At 39.1% G+C, this 10,968-nt stretch overlaps 1 pseudogene; it reads right to left on the bottom strand.

Annotated features, from left to right (window-relative positions):
* Nucleotides 1-3,334: 3,334 nt before the first annotated feature.
* On the bottom strand, nucleotides 3,335-4,041 carry LOC114685228 (annotated as a pseudogene).
* Between the last annotated feature and the right edge of the window lie 6,927 nt (nucleotides 4,042-10,968).

The raw sequence follows: 10,968 nt of genomic DNA on the forward strand, positions 1-10,968 counted from the left end.
AACTGCGTGCAAATATATTTGATAGAGAAATTACAATATCCGATGTGAACTTTTACAGTATCAATTCCAAATGGCCACTCAAACACAGAATCTGTAAGACAGCAATAATAAAGAAGTAAGTGTATGATATTCCAAATAATTTAGTTAGGCTTTTCAGTGCCTCACAGCCGCAGGTTATGCAAATATATGGTTTACATGCCAAAAATTACAGAAAATGATCTTAATATTTCATTTTTCTATACACTAACAACAAGGTCATGAGGATTTAATTACTTGTTAGCAATTCAAGGGACTAATCTTTTGAGTGGGTTCATTTAAAATAATAGGGCTACATTGGTTTGCTATAATCTATTTAGAGCCTTTCTAGACAAAGGTAAAAAGGACTAATCAATTCTGTAAAGTTCAAACTGGACATTTGCCTTAATCTGTTAAAGCAAAAAGAAGCTGTTTGGAAATCTACAACTATCCTTGGACTTCAGTGTCTGATCCTGTAGATATCTCTCACTGGCCATTAAACTTTATAATAAACCTGCTAGAAGAGAAAGTAGGAAGTAATCTTGAACGCATTGGCATAGGAGATCACTTCCTAAATATAACACCAGTAGCGCAGACACTGAGACAAACAATCAATCAATGGGACCTCCTGAAACTGAGAAGCTTTTGTAGAGCAAAGGATACGGTCAACAAGGCAAAGCGACAGCCTACTGAATGGGAAAAGATCTTCACCAACCCCACAGGTGACAGAGGACTGATATCCAGAATATATAAGGAACTCAAGAAATTAGACATCAAAACGACCAACAGTCCAATTGAGAAATGGGCTTTAGAATTAAACAGAGAATTCTCAACAGAGGAAACCCAAATGGCTGAAAGACATTTAAGGAACTGCTCAACATCCCTAATCATCAGGGAAATGCAAATCAAAACAACTCTGAGATACCACCTTACGCCTGTCAGAATGGCTAAGATCAAAAACACTGAAGACACTTTATGCTGGAGAGGTTGTGGAGCTAGAGGAACTCTCCTCCACTGCTGGTGGGAATGCAAGCTTGTACAACCACTTTGGAAATCAATATGGCGCTTTCTTAGAAAATTGGGAATCAATCTCCCCAAGATCCAGCTATACCACTTTTGGGCATATACCCAAGAAATGCTCAATCATACCACAAGAGCACTTGCTCAGCTATGTTCATATCAGCATTGTTTGTAATATCCAAAACCTGGAAACAACCTAGATGCCCTTCAACTGAAGAATGGATAAAGAAATTGTGGCACATATACACAATGGAATACTACTCAGCAGAGAAAAACAATGACATCATACGGTTTGCAGACAAATGGATGGATCTAGAAAAAATCATCCTGAGTGAGGTGACCCAGACTCAGAAAGACAAATATGGTATGTACCCACTCATAGGAAGATACTAGATGTGGAACAAGGATGACTGAACTGCTACTCACATCACCAGTGAGGCTACCTGGAAAACGGGACCCCAAAAAAGACATGGAGAAATGGATGAGATCTACATGAACAGCCTGGTCATGGGTGGGAACAATGAAGAGCGACGGTCGAGGGAAAGAGAGTGGGAGATTCTAGCTGGATCAAGAAAAGAGAGGGAGAACAACGAATAGGAGACCATGGTAAATGAAGACCACATGAGAAGGGGAGGAAGCAGAGAGCTAGGGAGGCCCACGGAGATCCACAAAGATACCGCCAGAAAAGACTGCTGGCAATGGACGAGAGACGGCAAGAACTGACCTACCCCGGTGATGGGATGGCCAGACACCCTGTTAGTTGTGCCATAAACCCCATCCGAGGAAGGTCTGAGGAATCTGGATGCAGACATCCATGGCTGGGCCCCTGGTGGAGCACTGGGAGTCTAATTAGTGAGAAAGAAGAGGGTTTATATGAGCGAGAATTGTTGAAGCCAGGGTTGGATAAAGCACAGGGACAAATAGCCAAACGAATGGAAGCACAGGATCTATGAACCAAAGGCTGAGGGGCCCCCAACTGCATCAGGCCCCCTGAACGGGTGAGACAGTCATTTGGCTTGATCTGTTTGGGAGGCAGCCGTGTGTTGGTGCCGGGTCCTGGGCTTGTTGCATGAGTTGGCTGTTTGAATCCTGGGACATATGCAGGGACACTTGGCTCGGTCTGGGAGGGGGGGACTGGTTCTGGCTGGACTGAGTCTACCAGGTCGATCCCGGTCCTCAGGGGAGACCTTGATCTGGAGGAGGTGGGAATGGGGGGTGGGATGGGGGGAGGGGGAGGGGGGCGAGAGTAGGAGAACAGGGGAATCTGTGGCTATTATGTTGAACTAAATGATGTTGTAAAATAAATTTACTTAAAATAAAAAAAAAATAAGAAAGGCAAAAAAAAAAAAAAAAAGGAAAAGAAATGAGAAAACAGAGAGAAAAGTACTAACTTCAGAAAAACAACATTTCTACAGGACTGGGATATGAGGCACAGCATGAGACTTGCTGTTGTCTACCGATGAACTTCTTAAAGCATGTTCAACTTAAGATGAGCTATGATTTTTTTTTTGACAAAGACCACTGCTCAAAATTTGCTGCCACTTTCTGTGTTTATGAGGCAGTGATTCATAGTCTAACAGGTAGATACATTATTTTCAGATTTTCCTTTTAGAAATAAAGATGAAAGTATAAAAAAAAAAATAATAAACACTTTAGGGAGGAAATTAGATAGGAAGCATTAATTGTATTAAATTAGTAAAGTAAGTACAGTTAGCAAATGCAACAATTTAAATCTATATGTTACTAACAATTTTAAATTAATGTTATTGTGTTATGTCAAAATGTGAAAAAGTTCTATATTTTTCAATGTTTTCTCTAAGAAAGGCCATCATAAATTAGAACTATAAAAGTATTTTAATATAATGAGTATAACACAAAATGGATTTTTATCAAAAGTTAAGAAACTTTTTAAAATTATCTACACTGTATAAGTAAATCATCCATCTTACATTTTGTTTAAAGTAATAGCTTTATATCATACAAATACTTTTTATATATAAGAAGTGAGTTATTGTGATAATATTTTTCCAAATCCCAAATTATTGGTCTAGAATAAAACTGTAATGTATTGTTCAAAGTAAAGCCATAAGTGCCATCTACCATAGGAGTTAAACATATTAAAAATATTGTTCAACAAGTTGCAGAGAAATACATCTAAATGCAATATATAATTGGAAAGAAAACATCTGTGTTTTTACTCATTCACATTCTTGTCTCCAGATTTTCCCTCTAGCCAAATAGAAATTTGCATCCACATTACAGTCTCTCATGTTCAGCCATTCTGTACAGTTTCCACTTTCTAATTCAGAGACTTCTGTGGTAGATCCAGCATTGTTAGTTCCAAACTACATTCCTGCTGAAAATTTGTACAGGGAGTAACAAGCACCCTGTTTCTCTCTCTGTCCCTGAGCGCCCCCTGTTGGTGCTGAGCGCTCCTGCAAGGAGGTTTGTGTCTGGGCTCACACTGAAGTCCCCTCACTGTGTCTCTTGCACAGTAGTAAGTGGCAGTGTCCTCAGCTTTCAGACTGTTCATTTGCAGGTAGAGGGTGTTTTTGGAATCATCTCTGGAGATGGTGAACCGGCCCTTCACAGACGCACTGTACTCTGCTGTGTTACCATTACCTTTGTTTCTAATAAAACCAACCCACTCCAGTCCCTTCCCTGGAGACTAGCGGACCCAGTTCATGTAGAAATCACTAACGGTGAATCCAGAGGCTGCACAAGAGAGTTTCAGGGAACCCCCAGGCTGTATCAAACCTCCTCCAGACTCTATGAGCTGCACCTCACACTGGACACCTGCAATAGTAGAGAATTCTGGTCAAGAAACTGTCATACACATCCACCATCTCTCTTACTCATGCCCCCACACATTCAGCATCTCTTGTTCCCATAAATGACCTCTTAAAAGAGTTACAAGGAAAACGCAGTTCAGCCACAGCTTCATGGTGAGAGGTCTGTGTTCAGTGCTGGTCACTGAATGGGGAGAGAAGGGAACTCAGGACTCTGCTAGAGCTGCAAGGTCTGGACTGAGCTGCTTTTCATGAACAGAGGAAAGCCCAATTTGCATTTCTTCCTGTATATCATCAGCTTTAGGGTTGAAGCAATAGAGGGTGCAGTTATTAGTAAAAATACAGAGTTGAAATGGATAAGTTAGGTAGAAGTAACTGTGTTAAAATATTGTTTATTATGTGTATGTCATAACAGTTCATTGTTTCTATTGTGATTTACTCTTGTCCACAACTGTGTCTAATTCATAAATATAATAAAATATTATTTTGAAAATTTAAGGAGAATTAATATAAAGATGAATTAATGTTGAATAGAAATGTTAAAATAAAGGAAGTCTTTGGAGGACGTACTTCAGTAGTGTATGATGCACAAGGACCTAGAATTGATCCCCCTTTCTGATGAAGATACATGAAAGAAATGACTACTCTCCAGAATTAGCCTTTGATAAATGACAAAGCACATTGAAAACCCATGTTTATGCCCAAATAGGCCATCTCTTGTAAATAAGCAAGACTTCCAGTGGACTGATTGAGACCCCAACACAACCACATAACATTTTTTTGGCTTTTTGGTAAAGAGGTTTCTCTGTGTAACAACCCTAGGTGTCCTGGAACTCACTTTGGAGACCAGGCTGGCCTCAAACTCACAGAAAACTGCCTGCCTCTGCCTCCTGAATGCTGGGATTAAAGGTGTGTGCCACCATGCCCATCTGCCACATAATCTTTGACCTAAAATTTTCCCTGTCTACAAGATATGCTGGGATAAAAGTGGCCCAGGAATCTGGGGGATGGCCAAACAATGGCTGGTCCATCTTAAGACCCATACCAGGGTGGGAAACCACCCCTGACTCTGTCTGGAGGGCCAGGATCCTGAGGCTGGGCAGCCCAGAGACCTAGGATATAAATAAACTTGAGTGTCAAAAAACAGTCAATGAAATGATTTCTAGTGAAACTCTCCTGTACTCATACATTGTTGCCTAGCCCAATTTTCATGAGAGAGGCTTCACCCAGCAGCTGATGGAAATAGATGCGGAGACAAACATTAGTCAGACCTTGGAGAATCCTTTCAAAGAGGAAGAGGAAAGGTAATAGGAGCCAGAGTAGGAAAGGACACAGCTGGGCGATGGTGGCGCATGCCTTTAATCCCAGCACTTGGGAGGCAGACCCAGGTGGATCTCTGTGAGTTTGAGGCCAGCCTGGGCTACCAAGTGAGTTCCAGGAAAGGCACAAAGCTACACAGAGAAACCCTGTCTTGAAAAACCAAAAAAAAGGACAGAAGAAAACCCACAGAATGAACTCACATGGCTCACTGAAGCTCACACAGACTGAACTACCACCAACCAGAGAGCTTGTATGGGATGACCTGGGCCCTCTGCACATGTGTCACAGTGGTGTAGCATAGTCCTCCCATGGAGCAGTGGAAGAAGGGCCTGTCTCTGACTCTGTTACCTGCTTTTGGGACCCTTTCCTCCTACTGGGTTGCCTTGTCCAGCCTTGATAGGAGAGTAGATGGCTAGCCTTATTGAAACTTGATATACATGGGAGACCTGTCCTTTTCTGAACAGAAAGGTGAATAAATGGATTCTAGGGAGATAGGGTGGTTGGGGAGAGGGATTGGGAAGAAAGGAGAGAGGGAGGGAAAATTTTGATTGCAGGAAATTAATTAATAAAAATAAATAATAAAAAAGAAAACCCGCCAGGCGGTGGTGGCGCACAACTTTAATCCCAGCACTCGGGAGGCAGAGCCAGGCGGATGTCTGTGAGTTCGAGGCCAGCCTGAACTACCAAGTGAGTTCCAGGAAAGTCACAAAACTACACAGAGAAACCCTGTCTCGGAAAACCAAAAAAAAAAAAAAAAAAAAAAAAAACCCAAGAAAGATAAAAGAAAACCTATGTTTTATACTTTCTTGAGTATCTTAATATTTTGTTGTTCTATATTTACCATCCTTAGGCATCAACTCACATTTAATTGTGAAAACCTTAAATGAAACAGAGGTCCCATGTCTGTGACTACCAAGGTATCTCCTACATGGACTCTAGCAACACTTGACTGTCTTTCCATCTATCTGTAAGCATTGAAGACATGGCACATACTGTTTGGGCAATAAGTCACAATGAGGAATCTTGAAATAATGATATGCTCCATGAGAAGGAAATATTGAATTATAATTTTTCATTTGAGGAATTCATTCTGTGTGAAAGACACCACCTTCATTGTGTCTTATGGATCCTGTGGATTGGGATATTAGAGCTTCTGTAGTTTTCCCAGGAAAGAAAACAAGGCTCAAAGAAATAACTACAAGTCTGTATTGATTTTATTTTGGAACCTTCGGGGAAAACTCTATAACTCTTTAGGGTCTCTTGAGGGTTTCCTATATTTAAGGGATAACATGTTAAGTGAGAGGAAGAAAGTCATGAAGGAAGAACTGCCCTTGTTGGCTATTCTCTTCACCTGTTCCTTGGATTCCTGCACTGAATGAAGTGTGAGAACCACAGGGTGACTTGCACATCCCCTTAGAAGGGTTGCCAAGGGTTCAACTGAATATATTAAAGTTTTCCTTTTATTTTTTTTCAAAACTTCAATATTGATTTCTACAATTACTTTACCAGTTCACCTTCCTGTAAGCAATATGTAAGGGTTCCTTTTTGTTGTATCTGCACCAGATTTTCTATTTGTTTTTACAGACTACTCTTTAAATCAGATAGTGGTTGGCTACTCAAAGAACATATGTATCAGTACTGCAGCACAGTATCATGCAGTCTGGTCACCCTTGTAGATCAAAGGATTTGTATTTGGTTTTGTGTTTAGCTTTCTCTTCTGATACTATGCAGAGTACCTTCCAGTACCATGGCTACTAGTCAAGAGAGGTAAAAGCTGTAGCTAGGCACCAGCTGCACTTCTCCATGTTCAATTAGATATTTAAGATTTGACTTCAAAAATAGAGCCTAGCCAGGCAGTATTGGTGCATGCCTTTAATCCCAGCACTCAGGAGGCAGAGGCAGGCAGATGTCTGTGAGTTCAAGGCCAGTCTGGGCTAGAGAGTGAATTCCAGGAAAGGTGCCAAAGCTACAAAGAGAAACTCTGTCTCGAAAAAAAAATAGAGCCTTACCACCAGTTTTGGGGGAGCAACCACTTACATTGCAATTCCAATCAACGATTGTAACAATGTTCAAGAGATTCAAAGAGGTTATGGATATACTCCAAGACAAAAACATCATTATTATCAATAACAATATCAAAAGAATTTCAATGAAACAAGGAATAAATCTGTTATAAAAAGAGTTTAATAAGGTAAAGAATTGCTAAATAAAAGGAAACTGAAATAATTATGGAAATGAAAAAATTAATAATAATAAAAAACAATGAAAGAGCAAAATAAAATGAATCATGTAAAAAAAACACTGAGAATGAAGATTGGAATGTAAAATCAAGCTATTGAGTCACTCAGTAAAGACGAATTAGAATATTTTAAAATGTATACAAGAAGAATATGGAAATTCTTTGTGACACCATGAAGAAATGTTGTCAGTTTTTGGATAATGGAAATTTGACAAGAGAAAGAATATTATAGCAAAAGCATAGAGAGTATTTTCAATACTAACATAGATGGAAATTTCCCAAATCTACAGAAAGAGATGCCCCTCTTGGTACAAGGGCACTACAAATAGAACACCAAATAAGAACAGCAAAGAAATGCTCCATGATGTGTTATAGCTACAATATTAAAGACACAAATTAAGGGAAAGTTATTGAAAGCTACAGGAGAGTTCAACTCACTTGAAAGGCCTATCCATCATAATAATATCTGAATATTGGACAGATACTTAAGTCAGGCAGGCCTGGAAAAATGTTCTCCCAGGTTTAAAGAGCACAAATATCAAGCCAAATAATTATATATAAGAAAACTGCATGTCAAAATTAAAGAAAAAATTAAAAAAAACTTTTCACAATAAGAAAATGGCTAGAGAAATGTATGATCACTAACCCAGCTCCTCAGAGGATAATGAATATTTAGACTGAAAAGAATAAACACACTCCTGGTCACAGAGAATGAGTAAAAAAAATCCAGAATAGATAATCCAGAACTCTAAGAAAACACCACAAACAACAAATGACAGGAATTGTTTATTCCTCCCAATAACTCTTAGCACTGATGTTATTGCTATCAAAATAAAATGATTCAGATATCAGATTTGATTAAAAGACTGGAGCATTTTTGTTGCTGACTCTGAGAAACAGACTTCATCATCCTGCCACACACAGCTTAGGCTAAAGATTGGAGAAAAAAGGCACTCCAAGCAAAAGGAACTAAGAAACAAACAAAATAGCTATTCCAATATGTGAGAGAATTGATGTCAATCCAAAACTAGTTAGAAGACATAAAGAGTTCTTCATACACACTAAAGGAAGGATCCAATAAAATAATACTACAATTTTAAATGTATATGGGGCAAACTGTGCACCAAATTTCATAAAAAGACATCCTGCTCATTCTAAAAGCACAGATTACCAATGCTCTGACTGTGGGGAATGACATGATAATTACAGATGTCTACCAAGCATTCCACCAAAACTCTAAAGAATATATTCTTCTCAGCAGTACATGGTATTTTCTTCAAAGTTGGCCAATGTGCTGGCTAGTTTTAATGTCAACTTGAAGTGAGCTAGAGTCATCTTGGAAGAGTAAACATCAAGTAAAAAAAATAGTCCAACCAGACTAGCTGTGGTGGCATTTTCTTTATGAATGATTTGTGTGAGCATGCCAATTCCATCAGGTGGTGCCACTCCTGAGTTGAGGGTCATAGAAGGCATAAAAATCAGTCACATAGGTCATGAAACACAATCCCTCCACGGCTCTTCTCAGTTTCCACCTACAGGTTCCTGCCCTGACTTCCTCATTGAAGGACTGTTACCTGGAAATGTAACATATTTCAAGCCCCTTTTAACCCAGGTTGCTTCGGTCATGATGTCTTATCACATGGAAGTAGCTTGCATAAGACAATCACATTGTAGGACATGTTGCAAGTTTCAGCCGATATAGAAAAATTGAAACAGCATACAACAATCTATCTGACTACAATGAAATAAAGTGATGTATCAATAATTAAAAAAAGCTACAGAAAGTTCATAATTTCATGGGGACTAAACAATGCACTGTTAATGACAGCTATGTCAAGAAATAAATCAAGAAAGATGTTTATAAATGATAAAATGGAATAAAATGAAAACCCAACATACAATATTGCTAAGTTCCTAGATAAAAATGTGGGAGATCTTAATTTAATAACCAGTTATGTACTTCCTTAAAGCCTTGAAAGACCAAGGAGAAACAAAACCCTAAATCTTTAGATGGGAAAAGATAATGAAAACTATCCTGACATTAAGGAAATGGGAAAAAATGAAATGACAATTCAAAGAATCAGTGAAAACTATAACTGATTCTTTGCAAAGACAAGCAACATTGACTAAGGTTAAGGAAAGTAACCAAAAAGAAACAGAAGTTATAAATTACTAAAATAAAATAGGAGACATTAAAACAAACATCAATGGAATTTTTAAAAATCATAAGGTCATACTTTACAAATCTCTATTCAATTAAATTTGAAATTCTAAATGGAGTGGAAGAAGATCTACATGCATAAACCATAATAAACTTAAAATAAAATAAATAAATAACTTATTCCTTTATGACTATTTTAAAGAATAAATTAAAGAAATGAAAACTGAGTTGTCATATATGTTGGATGTCTTTGTGTGTATGTGTAGTGTACGTGAGTTGCATCTGTAGGTATCAGATTATTATATTAATGACGTCAAACTAAACACTGATCCTCCATGTATAAGAGCTAAGGATAGAGAGTGAGCTGGTGTCAGAACTTCAGGTGCATGATGTCCATGGTCATTCCATCACTCCAGTCCCACAAGGATGTGGGACTTCACCATTAATTGGGAGAAGCTGATTTCCTGGGCATGCACACTTTACCCTCCTTCATGAGAAACAGAGTGTCTGGTCCTAATTATTTTTTCTTCTCTCAAACATTACATCCCAACAGCAGTTTCTCCTCCTTCCAGGCTTCCCAGAACCTCCCACACTTATCCTGTGCCCAGATCCACTCTTCTTTGTTTTCCCTTCAGAAGCCACCCCGGCATACCAAGTGGACACAGTATAAAATGATGCAGTAGGGCTGGGCACAAACCCTCATGTCAAGGCTGAATGAGGCAACCTAGTAGGGGGGAAAGAGTCCCAACAACAGGTAAAAGAATAAGAGAAACCCCCAACTCCAACTATTAGGTGTCTCTCAAAAATCCCTAGCTACTCAACCATAGCATATATGCAGAAGGATTAAATCAGACCCATAAAAATTCCCTGATTGTCTCTTTAGTCTCTGAGAGTCACTATAATTTACCTAATGGGGAAGATTCTTCATTGTGAGCAAGGCCATGTGGCTTATGACACCAGAAAAGCAACTTAGATTTTAGGAACTAAGAATGGTGAACTCTAAGTTTTGTTTTGAGTTCTTCAGGGAAAAAAATGCAATTCACTAAAGGATTGTGCCTTCTAGTTGGAGGTTTTCTTTTGGATAAATGTTTGCTGGATAGAGTTAGGCCTCTCTGTCCCCTGTGCACCTGCTCCTCATGGTCCTTCTGCAAGGTGAGGTGTGAGCACCACCTGATGGCCACAACTTCCATTGCAACAGGGTTAATATGCCTGGGACTCTTGTGCCACTCTGGAGTCTGGCTGTTGTCTGGGGCTCCTCTAGGTTTGAGGCGTGGAGTTTGTGTTTTTCCTGTGTGTCTTTACTTGTTCTCTAGGCTCCTCCACACATGGAGATGTGGCCAACAAAAGTGTCTTTCCTTTCTCCAAGATTGTTGCAAAAAATTGATGCAAACTTGCACATAGTTTAATGACAAGCTTTAGTGATC

Source organism: Peromyscus leucopus, chromosome 14 (genome assembly GCF_004664715.2).
Source record: "Peromyscus leucopus breed LL Stock chromosome 14, UCI_PerLeu_2.1, whole genome shotgun sequence".
Taxonomy (NCBI): Eukaryota; Metazoa; Chordata; class Mammalia; order Rodentia; family Cricetidae; genus Peromyscus; species Peromyscus leucopus.